This window comes from Cynocephalus volans, chromosome 13 (genome assembly GCF_027409185.1).
Source record: "Cynocephalus volans isolate mCynVol1 chromosome 13, mCynVol1.pri, whole genome shotgun sequence".
Lineage (NCBI taxonomy): Eukaryota > Metazoa > Chordata > Mammalia > Dermoptera > Cynocephalidae > Cynocephalus > Cynocephalus volans.
The window spans coordinates 90,293,805-90,307,538 of NC_084472.1; the positions used below are offsets into that span (position 1 = coordinate 90,293,805).

General features: G+C 38.6%; 1 protein-coding gene across 4 annotated transcripts in view; it reads right to left on the reverse strand.

Annotated features, from left to right (window-relative positions):
• Nucleotides 1–13,734, reverse strand: part of LRP2BP (LRP2 binding protein) — a 46,138-nt gene that overhangs the window by 31,572 nt on the left and 832 nt on the right. The window contains exon 1 of one of the 4 annotated variants that reach the window (XM_063077441.1): nt 13,005–13,660. The exons of 2 other annotated variants lie outside the window; for them this stretch is intronic. The gene's annotated coding sequence lies outside the window, so the exon portion shown is untranslated. Of the gene's footprint in view, nt 1–5,624; nt 5,677–13,004; nt 13,661–13,734 lie in introns of those variants that run through there. One more of the 4 variants, XM_063077442.1, reaches the window with a different exon arrangement.

The following is a 13,734-nucleotide window of genomic DNA, read 5'->3' on the forward strand; positions in this document are numbered from 1 at the left end:
TATGAATTAGTGCCCCTAGCCCCAGCTCCTGTGAATGTTAATATAAAACAACTCACAACTGTTCCTTATCTGTAGCTTTGACCCTAGCCAAACATGAGTCCCCTCACTCGAGGACACTTTGCTCCCCACTTCTTGGAAACAGACCCCTTAGATATGATATCTGTGTTAGGAGAGGCAATCTGCCATACATCCCAATCACCCCTGCACATTCTTGCTGGATGTGTCAAGACCCTGACTGCTCTTTAAACGAGCCATTCTCAGGGTTGTGTTTACAGCCAGTAAAGCTGGAGGGATAAGGTAATATCTCTCCATGGACAAAGAGCAGGATGCTCTTTGGTGATATAATTTGTGCTCTGTGAGATCAGAATGAAGCTGGTTTCCACCTGACCCCACATTCTTGCTTAGTATTCCCCCTACCTTATCCTACTTCTTTCACTTCCTTTCTCCTGAGAGCACCCCTCCCCCGAACATATCACTTGAACAAAAATCTGTCTTGGTCTCTGCTCCCGGGGGACCCAACCTAATACAGTGTGGACATATGGAGAAAGAGGTATTTTTTATTTTCTTTCTAAAGTTAGTGTAATAAAGGATAACTTTCCTTCTAATAAAATGTTACAGAATACTGTGAATAGGATGTATGGTATAGTATGCAAATTTTTTGATAAAAAATATTTTATTGATGAGTACTAAAATGAGACTAATGATGAACAATCTTATTTAAAATGCTAAATAACAGGAAGAGAAAAATGATTTGAGAGTAGGGGGATTCTATAGCGACTAGAGATGTAAATTAGGTCTACTTCTCTAACAGTTAGCAGAGTCATGCCAAAAAGAACTACAGACTAGAGCTGCCTCCCGAGGGCTAGATGAAAACTAATCTCTATTTCTTCAAAGATTGAGGCAAGTTATGACTCCTCTATGGTTATGCCTTAGCAGGGAGTAGAATCAGAATGGAAGTAAAATAAAATTACAAAGTTCCTGAAAGTCCAGGGAAAAGAGAGAAGTCTTTGGAATAGACTAGATCCTGGTAACTAAAAAGAGGTACATACAAGTGAGGAATGATTAAGCAAGACTATGTTGAAACACTTCTACTTATTTTTATAAGGTTAAAAATATTAAATATTGAGTACATACAAAATAATTTTTGGATATATATGTAAAGAATGAATAACAACAGTACAATTAAGATCCAAGTACCTGTTACCTAATTTTTAAAAAGCACATTATCTTTAAGTCTCCTGTATATTGGTATTAGTCTGTTTCTGTTGCTTATAACAAAACACCTGAAACTGGGTACTTTGTAAGAAAATGAAATTTATTGCTTACAGTTTCAGAGGCTGGGAAGTACATAGTCCAGGGAACATATGTGGTGAGGGTTTTATTTGACGGTGGCTTTACAGCAATGTAGGGGTCTCATATGACAGAAAATGTCAGAACAGAGAGAGAGTTCCTTTCACACTCTCCTTTTTAAGCCCTCAGAACCACGCCCCTGGTCACCATTATTCCACTCACTGAGGCCCTGTCCTACAATCTGATCACCTGGTCAAGACCCACCTTTCAATTACCATGATAGGATTTCCCACCCTCAACAGTTACAGTGGGAATTAGGCTTCTAATGTCTGAACTCTTTTTTTTTTTTTTTTTTTTTAAATATGACCGGTAAGGGGATCTTAACCCTTGACTTGGTGTTGTCAGCACCACGCTCACCCAGTGAGCAACCGGCCATCCCTATATGGGATCCGAACCTGTGGCTTTGGTGTTATCAGCACCACACTCTCCCGAGTGAGCCACGGGCCGGCCCTTCTAATGTCTGAACTCTGGGGGACACAATTCAACCAGTCCACAGCAATACCCCTATTTGATTTCATCCTTTCCTCCATTTTCCCTCATTCCTTCCATCTGCCGCCCCCCTTACCCAATGACCCCCTACACTCCCCACAGTTTTCTTTTTCATATGTTTCTTGGCCATTCATGTTTTCTAAGTGTCTGCTCAAGACTTTTTGACTTTGGGTCGTTAGTCCTGTTGATTTGTAGCTCTTCATATTTCAGGTGTGTCTCATAAATAACATATTTAGATTTGTTGATGTGTTTTTTATACCTAGGTTGATAATCTTTGATTATTATTGGAACGTTAAGTTCTTTTACATTTATTTTAATTACCATTAAATCGAAATTATTTCTTATTTTGTACTTTCGATCTATCTTATTCATGCTTTTTTTCATGCCTTCTGCTGGATTTACTGGGTATTTATTATGCTTTGAGAATGTTGAACTTCATGAGTCTTGGGTTGGTATCTTTTATTATTTTATTTTCAAAAATTCTCAGGCATAACTTATTTTTGTTAGTTTCCTAGGGCTGCTATAATAAATTACCAAAAATCTTTGTGGTTTAAAATAACAAATTTATTCTTTCACAGTTCTGGAGCCTTACAAGTCCAAAGTCACAGTGTCAGCAGGGCCATGCCTCCTCAGGCTCTAAGAAACCATCCTGAGCGTCTCTCCCAGCTTCTGGTGGATGCTGGCAATCTTTGTAGCTGCATCACTCTAGTCTCTGCCTCTGTCTTCACATGGGCCTCTCTGTTTCCTCTTTGTGTGTCATCTCTTCCTTCTTCTTATAAGGACACCACTCATTGGCACCCACCCTAATCCAATATGGACTCATCTTAACTTGATTACATGTAAAGATCCTATTTCAAATAAGGTCACATTCACAGGTACCAGGAGTTAGGACTTGAACAGATCCTTTTTGGGAAACATAATTTAACTCACCAGGCTCTTTAAATATGGCCTCTGTCATTCTTTCTCTTCTTTCTGGCATTCTGATTCCACCCCTTCTCTTTAATTGGTTTTCATATTTTCCATCTTTTTCTCTCTTTGCCACATTCTAGGTAATCTCTTCAGTACCCTGTCCCATTCCATTAATTCTCTCTTCAGCTGTGCCTAGTCTGCTGCTAAAGCAATCTATTAAAAAGGTTTTTATTGAAATATAGTAAAAATACAGATATTTAAGTTTACAGCTGATGAATTTTCATAAACTGAACACATCTGTGTAACTAGCTCTCAGATAAAGAAAGAGACTATTGCCAGCAATCCAGAAACCCCTTGTATTCCCTTCTAGTCACTGCATAAGTCCAAGTGGAAATACCATACACACTTGTAATGGCATTAATTACTTTTGCATGTTTTTTCACACTATACTCATGCAATCAAACAGTGCGTATAACTTTGTGTCTGGCTTTTATCATCTGACATTGTTTGGAGATTCATTCATTTTGTTGTGTTAGTTGTAGTTTTTTTCTTCTTGTTTACATTGTATGAATATACCACAACTTATCTTTTCTACTTGATGGACTTTTGGGTAGTTTCTGTTTTGGACTATTAAGAACATTCTTGTGCCTTATTATCTTGTGTTTATTTCCTGAGAAGTCATACATATTTTTGTTGGGTATAAACATGGGTCAGTGCATGTTCAGTTTTAGTAGATATTGTCAAATAGTTTCAGAGTGGTCGTGCATAAAATCCTTTTTAAAGTTAAATGCTTGCTTGGATTTCTGGTAGTTTGGGTAATTTATGGTAAGATTTCTTGTTTCATTTGAGTTTTGAATAGAAATCACCATTCATTAGGCTGACTTATCAGGAGTCCTGGTAAAATGTTTTTAGTGGTCTTGACTGTGACAGATACGAGACAGCCTCCAATTCAGGCTGAGGAGTCCTGGTTATCTCCAAAGAATGACAGGAAACTACAGCTGCTTTTTGGGGTTGCAGTCTGTTCCTCAGAAGAATGTGAGGAAATTGTTGCATGGCTTATCCTACACCTCTATACTTCTGATTTCCTAATTATGTTAGTTCATTTGTTATACTTTGAAAAAACTGAGATATAATTCACACACCATAAAACTCACCCTTTTAAAGTATACAATTCAGACTTTTTAATATATTTACAGAGTTTTACAACTATCGCCCTTATCTAATTCCAAAACATTTTCAGCACTCCAAAAGAAACCCTATAGCATTAGCAGTCACCATTCTCTCTTCTCTTCAGCCCCTGGCAATCACCAATCTACTTTCTGTTTTTATGGATTTGCCTATTCTGAATATTCGATATAAAATTGGAGTCATACAATATGTGGCCTTTTGTGTCTGACTTCTTTCACTTAGCATAATGTTGACAAAGTTCATGCATTTTATTGCATGTGTCCATGTTTCATTCCTTTTTATGGCTGAATAGTATTTCATTATATGGATATACCACATTAAAAAAAATCTGTTTATTTGTCAATGCACATTTGGGTGTTTCCAGCTTTGGACTATGAAGACTAATGCTGCTATGAACATTTGTGTACCAGTTTGTGTGTGGACATGTTTTCAATTCTCTTGGGTATATATCTAGGAGTGGAATTGCTGTGTCATATGGTAATTCTATGTTCAATTTTGAGAAATTGCCAAACTGTTTTTTGAAGTGACTGCACCATTTTACATCCCTACCAGCAATGTATGAAGGTCCTAAATCCTCACCAATACTTTTCATTGCCCATCTTTTTGATTATAACCATCCTAGTGGATGTAAAGTAGTATCTTGATGTCATTCTGATTTGCATTTCATGAAATATGATGTTGAGCATATTTTCTGTTCTTATTAGCCATTTGGATTTGTTTTATTTTATTTCATTTTATTTTATTTTTCTTAATTTTATTTTGTCGATATACAATGTGGTTGATTATTAGCCATTTGGATTTGAATTTGAAAATGTATACTCAAATCCTTTACCTATTATTTAGTTGGGTTGTCTTTTTGTTAAGTTATAATAGTTCTTTATTCTGTATACTTGTCTCTTATCAGATATATGATTTGCAATTTTTCTCCTGTTGTGTGATTTTCTTTTTTTTTTTTTGTTTTTTTTTTATAATTTCTTTTGATGCCCCAAACATTTTATTTTTGATGAAATCCGATTTTTCTATTTTTTTCTTTTCTTGCTTGTATGCTAGATGTCATGTCTAAGATAAGAAAACCGTTGCCTAATCTAAGGTCACAAAGATTTATACCTATGTTTTCTTCTAAGAGTTTTATAGTTTTGCTCTTACATTTAGGTCTTTGATCTATTTTGATTTAATTTTTGCATATGATATGAGGGAGAGGTTCAAATTAATTCTTTTGCATATGGATATCCAGTTGTCCCAACACCTTTTATTGAAAAAACCATTCTTCTCCCATCATTTGTTATACTTTTAACTGAGTAGTTCTATTTTGAAGTATGTATACTAAATCTTTTATAGGGTACTTTGGCCTTTAAACTAGGTGTTCTAAACAATCTAATTGTATTCAAAGGAAAAAACTGTTATAGAAATAGAAATTGAGTTAGAAGTGAATTTCTACTTTAAGTAGTAAATTAAATGTATTAAATTAAGAAAGGAAAATTCTATTGGTAAGTAAAAAGTAATTTCTATCTAAAACGTCTCTTGTGTATTGTCTTTAACAGGTAAAGTAGGTAAATATTTAGATTAAATTTGCAGGTATTTTAATGATGCAACTAAAATGTTAAAAATCATTTTTTAGACATAATTTTGTTTAGATAAAGGTGGCCTTTATATGCTGAAATAAAGAGGATCTGGCATTATGCACATACCTTGTCATGCAAAAAGTGGGTTAATTTTATTTGGGAACTCAGCTTCAGAACTCATGAAGAACACAGGGGACTAGACTTTTCTCATCTTTCTATGGTAAAGAGCAAAGAGAATGTTAAATGGATAATACTGACCAATGAGAGGAAATCTGCTATCTAAGATAGTTGATAAGACATCAGGAGTTGTGGTGTGGGGAGCCTAGGAGAGGAACCAGGCAACAAGAGTGACAGAGAACACAGCTGAACCTCAGCCATACTAAAGGGGTCCCTCACCTTTGATTATGAACAGCCTGGACCTAAATGAGCTGAAAGATACAATTACAGAAAGAAGAACAAAGTCAGAACCGGTCTGGTGAAATAGGTGCTGGGCTCAAGATGGGGAGGAGGATGAAGGTTCAAATGAAAAATTTCCACTATGGGAAGCAGGTAAGCTCTGCAGTCCTTGGTGAAATTGAGAGTAAAGGCCAAAGACTGGAAGCACACAGAACCTTCTGGTAAAGGCATCCTCCTTGCCTGGAGACGTGCTAATTGGACATGCAAAATGACACCCTCTTGTTAGCTCCTATGTAAATGTAAAGTAGACCATATTGAATCAGCCACTGGCTTTCTATTCCTTATTTTGTCCCTCCCCCTTCCAGCTAAGCCTGTTTGTTTATTTAAGACAAAAGCATTTTTTCCTGTGCCTTCCTTTTGGGTGTGACAAATTTATAACATCATGCTCTGAAATAAAGGGGGGCGGGGGAGAAGTATGAGGAAAGACAGGCTGTCTTTTACAAACAGATAAGCTGTGGTAAGCACTGAATGAAAGAGCCTAGTAGTTTTTATTTTTCTACAATTTATATGTATTCTGTAAGCAAATAAAAGGGGCTAAGAAACACTGACATATTCAAAATCTTAATGCCAATTTGCATGGGATTCACATGCCTCATCTGTCCTGTTCCCAATGTGTGGAAACCTTTGTTGGACAGTTATGGCTACCAGGTCCTTTCCTGAGGGAATTTCACTCAACATCCAAAGGTAAATGGATATGAATATTACTTAGTGATTGTATATCTATTTTCTGGATTTATAAGAGCTTATTTGTACAGAAGAGCTGATACTATTGTAGTTACAAATACACTCTGGGATGATTTGCCTCCATAGGTCAGGTAGTAAGATACATAAGTAAAATTCTTTAATATATTTAATAATTGCTCATCACTCTCAACATGTGGCAACAGTTGAGAAAGAAAACAGAATCATAAAGGGAAGTGATAACTGTAACAACAGAAATTTATTTATTTTTGTTTGGTTTTTATTTTTTTATTGAAACATAATTGATGTACATATCTGTAGGGTACAGCATTGAATATCAATGCCTGTGTGCAATATGTGATGCTCAAATCAGGATAATTACTATATTTATCATTCATTATACAATGTAATCGCTTTTTGTGGTCCTTTACAAATTTCTAGCTAACTCTCCTCCTCCCCCTCCCTCTTTCCCACCTCTGGTGGCTTCAGTTCCGTTCTCTCCTTTTGAAAGTTCAATAAATTATTATGATTGTTGTAACAACAGAAATTTGAATTGACATGCTGTCCTAATGACTATGAGAGCCAAACCAAACAGGAAAACTGAATTAATCTTTTATAAAACAATCATGAGCAGACCCACAAAGTTGTTTGTCTCCACTCCATGTCCTCAGACAACTTATAGATAACAGATGATAACATCATCTCATACTGCCAAACTCGAGTTGTCTTCAGTCTTATCTTCAGGGGAAGATACCTTCTCAGAGAAGGCACAGATTTCAATTCAGAGCAAGATACAGAGAAGCCATGTTCAGAGAGGAAAAAGTGGTATGCTATTCTAACTGAAATCAGGAACAAAACAAAGATTCCTGGAATCACCATTATTATGCAGTAATATTTTAGATGTTCTGGTCAAAACGATAAAACAAAAACCAAAATGAATATGAATATAAGAAGAAACAAAATTATTTTTCTTGTAGATGATTGTAACTTTGAGAAGCCAAAGGAATCAGCTTAAAGACTTCCTGAATCAGGCTGGCCCATGGCTCACTCGGGAGAGCATGGTGCTGATAATACCAAGGCCATGGGTTCAGATCCCATATAGGGATGGCCGGTTAGTTCACCGGGTGAGCGTGGTGCTGACAACACCAAGCCAAGGGTTAAGATCCCCTTACCGGTCATCTTAAAAAAAAAAAAAAAAAAAAAAAAGACTTCCTGAATTGATTAGTTCAGAAAAGTGGCAAGATAAAAGACGAACAAAATGAAAAGCATATCTTTAATAGCCATGGAGAAAATATATTGGACAAGGAATACTTACTCATAATGATAACATGAAAATATAAAATATATAGAAATAATCCCAGAGAACGGTCTGTGACATATATGAAGACAAATATAAACATTTAAAAATTAATGAATAAATGATCCAGGCATCAGTCACAGGGCCGGAAGGTGGTGGGATGAGAGGATAAGAAAAAGGCTGGGCCTCACCCTAGCCCTGTGCTCTTGGAGGCAACCTGTCTAGGCTGTCACTTGGCAGTTGGATCCTAGCCATTTCTGTACTTTGGAAAAGCTGTCAGATGGTGCTTTAATTTTTACATGAGCTGGATCCTCACTAGTTCCAGCTAACACCTTTGGATATAGAACATCAGCGTACCCCAGCATGATCCTCGGACCTTGGGAGGCTGCACTCTCCAGCAATGCTTGGGACTATTATAAATGTAGGTATGAGTCAGTAGAAACATAGTTGCTTTGGACTTTCTGATATAACTGGCTAGTGGTGAAAAGCTCAGGTACTAGCACTAAGGATGCTGAACCGAGGACAGAGTTGGAACCCTAGAAACACGTACATACATTATGTTTATTGGTATATAAAAATAAAGAAGCAGTGGAAGAAAAGACCAAAGGTATAAAAACATCAAAACAATTGTGTTGTTGTGGAATTATGTATAGGTAATAATTCTTATCTGAAACCATGGGGACAGATATATTTTAGAATTCAGAAAGGTTTGGATTCTGGAAATGTCATAGAATCTATGTATAATTTAATATATTACATATTTCCTTGGGTTGAATGTCCCCCCAAAGCTTGACCCCCACTGTGACTGTGTTAAGAGGGTGGGATGCACTATCATGGTAATTGAAAGGTGGGGTCTTGAAGCGGTGATTAGATTGTATGATTGTGCAGTAGTGAATGGATTAATAACTGTGGTCACGGGCGTGGTTCTGAAGGCCTTAAAAGAAGAGCACATAAGAGGTTAGTGTCTCTGTTCTGCCATTTTCTGCCATGTGAGACCCCTTCATTGCTGTAAAGCCACCTCCAATGAAGACTTACCAGATGTGTTCCTTGGACTTTGGACTTCCTAGCCTCTGAAACTGTAAGCAGTAAATTTTGTTTTCCTTGTAATTACCCAGTTCCACGTATTTTGTTACAAGCAAAGAAACGAACTAATACTAACATATGTACACCATATTGCAGAACACCTTGGTATGGTCTAGGGTAGTACCCTTTCACCATAATCATTCATATTTCTACAGTAAAATGTAATATTGTTCACACAGAATAAACATTATAGTCTCACATAAGTGCAGGTCAAATGATCTTGCTGCCATAAGAATTACAAAAATATTTGCAGTTTCAGACCTCCATGCATTTTGGAATTGCAGATAAGAGATTGTGGACCTGTAAATTTCTCTTCACTATTTCTCAAATTTTCTGTAATAACGTGATGAGGTTACAAACTTACTCATTACCCACAGATGGACAGAGAAGAGGCAGTCTATGTGTACAACTGCTCCAGTCTTCCCATAACTTCCCCACCCCACTGGATAATTGAAGTGACAGACTTGATAATTAAGAATATTTCCTTTTTTTCCCATGAATTTCAAAATCTCTTTCACATTTAGTCTTCTCTGGTGTGTAGGATTGTGAGGAGAGCCTGCGGTCTCCTACTGGCTGCAGGAGTCAATCCTCATGGGCCTTGGGGTCCTTGCTTGTTTGCTATGGGAATGCCTGGTAGATCCACACCCTGGGCTGGTTGCTTCCACAGCAACCACTTAGGGGGAAACTGGCCTCAGATGTCCTTTTGACAGTGATGTGTTGACACCCACTGCTCAGGCCCATCGTCCCCAGTCTTAGATCATCACCTTTTCATCTTGATGCCAAAACTTTGCTAGCCTCTCAGTGGGACTCTTGTGTGCCACACACAATGGATGGAGGTCCAGGAGCACTGCCTCGGGCCTATGTTTCTGTCTGCTTCCGACTTGCTAGTTCCACACCATAACTTTGTGTTGTGGGGAATGTGGTGCCAATGGAAGCTGCTGGTTCTTCCAGAGGCTTGCAGCCTCTTTCATACTAGGGCTAGAGAAGCAAGCCACTAGCCCTGGGCTTCCCTACTTACCTGGATGTCTCCAAGGTTCTCTCCCAATTTGGGTTCTGAAGTAGGAGTGGAATAAGAACCTCTGGAATATGACTTCCTCACTCTTCCACTGTCACCCCTTTCCCCCACCATCCCGTGGAACTGGAAAGTGTGGTGTGATAGGCCGTGAGCAGGAAAAGTGATGTGGTAGGCCATTATAAGCTGGACACTTGGAAAACCCTCCTGGTATGTAGACAGCCCCTTAAGTTGATTTAATTTAAAGCTAATATCCCTGGGCCCTGTGCCCAGATGGTAGAGTAGTTACATGACATGTCAGGCAGGGATTAGGATTCAGAAACGAGTAAAGTGGCTTCTAAAGTCCCAGATTGGTAGGAGATAAAATTTGAGATAAAAGAAGCTCAGTGCCCCTCTGATCTGGTGAGAGCAGGGTAGTATGGTTTCATGAGAGACAAGGCAGTCATGTCTGCTTTGCTAACAAGATCTCATTTTACAATATTAATAAATTTTTACAATATTACAATATTAATTACAATATTTGCAATATTAATTAAACCTTTGATATCACCATAAGGACATGTCTAGGGGTCTTATTTCTGCCTACCTACTAACTCAAGGAGATCTTAGGCTCCTATACAGTATATTCTTTTACTAGATCTACCTACCTATCTATCTAACCTGCCTTACCTAACTTACCTTCCTACCTATAACTTCTAGTAAACACAGGCTCAATCAGGATGGACCTCCAGTTTTTTCTTCCTCCACATCACAGTGGTCTCACAGCAAATCTGTGGCCTAGTTACCACAACTGGAACAGATCACAGATTAACTGGAAGGATCTCTGTGATATGAATCACTTCTTGATGAGATAAAGAATTTAGAAAATATTTCTTAATACACCTATGGAGTATACATAAAGCAAATGTCTTTCACAGGGCCTGGTTTTCCAAAGCCTTGCAGTTTCCAGTTTGGCCTAGCTTCTTAAAAGTACATATAAAATGTTGACCTTGCAGGGGACAGGAAGCTTTCCCCAGGCTAGTCTCTGTTTTAAGATAAAGAATTGTAGCATAGCAAGATTGCTGGCTCAAAGGACAGACAGGTTACTGCTTGATATGTAAAGATACTGGGAAATTGCTGTAAGAAGAGAATGTTTGCCAAGATCAAGCTTTAGTTGGTGGATCAACTTAACTTCTTGAAAAATGTATTATGGAATGTCACCTTGCTTTTCTTACTGAATGTTACCAGCTTCTATTGTTAAACTTGTTAAACTATACTTAGTAAAAATCCCACCTATGTTCTCTTCCTGTAACTTCCTGGTGTGGAGAATAAATGTGGGAAGAGAACTCCAATTTGGGGTTAATTTCCCAAATGGAAGGAATGCCTCTCTCTTGAGGGTTCCGAGAGATTAACCCCCTTTCAGGGCTTCTCACTGCTAAGAGATGGGCTTTGAGTAATCTTTGGCAGTTCCGTCAGGGGTGACAAATCTGTGGGAGGCAAAGCAACATACACCTGGCCGTCAAATCTATTGTCTTGCTGTAATACTTTATTTCAATATCAGAAGTTAAACAGGAACTCTTTTTCTCTTTCCATTTTTGCTATAAAAATTTGAAAGCTCCCACTACCCTCAAGAAAAACAAGGGAAATAGATGCCTAGGATAGATCAGGGATTGTATAAACAAATGTAAAAGAGAAAAGTACATAAATATTTTTCAAAATATTTCTCATTACAAAAACAATAATTTGTTTACTGCCTACTATCTTTCAAGAACCGTATTCTTATTTATACTCATGACTTGCAGAGTATCTTTTAAAATCCTTTTTGTGTGTGTGTGTGTGTGTGTGTGTGACCGGTAAGGGGATCGCAACCCTTGGTGTGGTGTTGCCTGCACCGCGCTCAGCCAGTGAGCGCACCGGCCATCCCTATATAGGATCCCAGCGCCGATGCACTCCCAGCGCTGCACTCTCCCAAGTGAGCCACGGTCCGGCCCTTAAATCCCTTCTTTAAAAGAAAAGTTGCCTATCTATAATTCCACTGCTAGTCAGTAATGGAGCTAAGATTTGAATCTAATTCTGCACCTCTAAAACACATGATTGTCATCATGCAATGCTGCTCCTCATACCATGATATAATTACTTCTACAATAACTTCAAAATAATTTTTAAAATAATTTAAATAATTTGAAGATAAATTTTAAAAAGCATGCTCTAAAAGAAGTCTTCAAAAAGTTCATGGAAAAATTTGTATTATCTTTGTTTTTGTTTTGGCAGTTGACCAGTATGGGGATCTGAATCCTTGACCCCCTTATCATAACTAGTCAGTCCCTCATATTGTTTTTTAGTTCAACTTTTTCCATGAACTTTTTGAAGTAGTCTTGTATTTCCCAATTCTACTGGGTAAGAGATCAGATTCCATGAAATCTGAAATGTCACTAAAGATCTAGGTAATTTCTTTGCTTAATATTATTTGCACAAGGAACTCTAAAGTATTTTAGTAACTTAATTTTTCAAAAAGACTACCTTCTTAGAAATTTGTTATCTATTACACCTGTGTAGGATCATTGGATAATTAAAGATGATTTATTAAATTATTTGGGAAACTGTGTCAAAAGTTTGAAATTCAGTTGTTTTATTAAAAAATGCAGATTACCTAAAGTGCCTAAAAAATATAGAATACTAGATACGTACTCTGAATAGAACTTACCTCAACATCATTACATTGTTATTATCTTGTTTTAATTATTAATAAAATCCACATTTTATCTACTGTTTTTCTCCATTTAGGAACAAAGATTAATTTGAGTGGGACATTAACAGTTTGAGTTATTATAAGAAAATGTTTCAAAGACAAATTAATTATATAGATAAATTACATTTCGAATATATATGCTTTTTCTGCAGGTATACTATATACTCATTCAATAGATAGAAGAGAACCAATGACCATTTTGGAGAAAAGCAAGATATGGCTGGAGCTTTAGTTTTCAGCTAGACTAACCTGAAAAGAATGCTTAGGAAGAGAATCAAGGGACTGTCGTCGGTGGCTACCACTGGAAGGCAGGTAGTCGGTTTCCAATGTTTTACAGAAAGGAATGACTCAGGCTAGACAGCATGAAGAGCTCCGAGAGCGCCGTTTCCCAGCCCCGCGTCCCGCGAGCGCGGCGTGGCGGTCAGCCTTGGCGGCGGAAAGAGCCCCGAGGCCGGAACAGGCAGGCCCGGCCTTCTCCGTCCTCCGCCTCTCTCTTACGAACGAGGCGGGACGCCCCGGTCTCCGCAAACTCTCCTTGGACTCCGGACGCTCCCCCAGGCCGCGAGTGCGGTGGGTGTCTGGGGCCCGCCCCGCGAGGGGACAGGCCCAGCGGCGGGGTGTCTGACAGGAATCCCCGGACCCGCCCGCTCTAACCACACCCTCGACTTCGGGAGGGGGACGGGGCTTGTTCCTGTGGTAAAAGCCCTGCCCTGAGATTCACTTGAGCTGCCTCTCCGGAGCCCCAGCTCTCGCTTCTTCTTCCAACATCTCCCGAACCTCGCCTGGGCCGATTTGGAACGTGAGGCAGAAGGACGCGGCGTGAGGAGGGGGACGTGGTGGCAGTCCCACGCACAGCGGATTCCAAAGGCCGCGTCGGCGAAGCGCGACTGAGCGCTCCCGCGTTTCCTGGTTACGTGCTCGCAAGCAGAAACCAAAAGCGTCCCCCGCGACTCCCGCTTCTCCAGAGGGATTAAAGGGC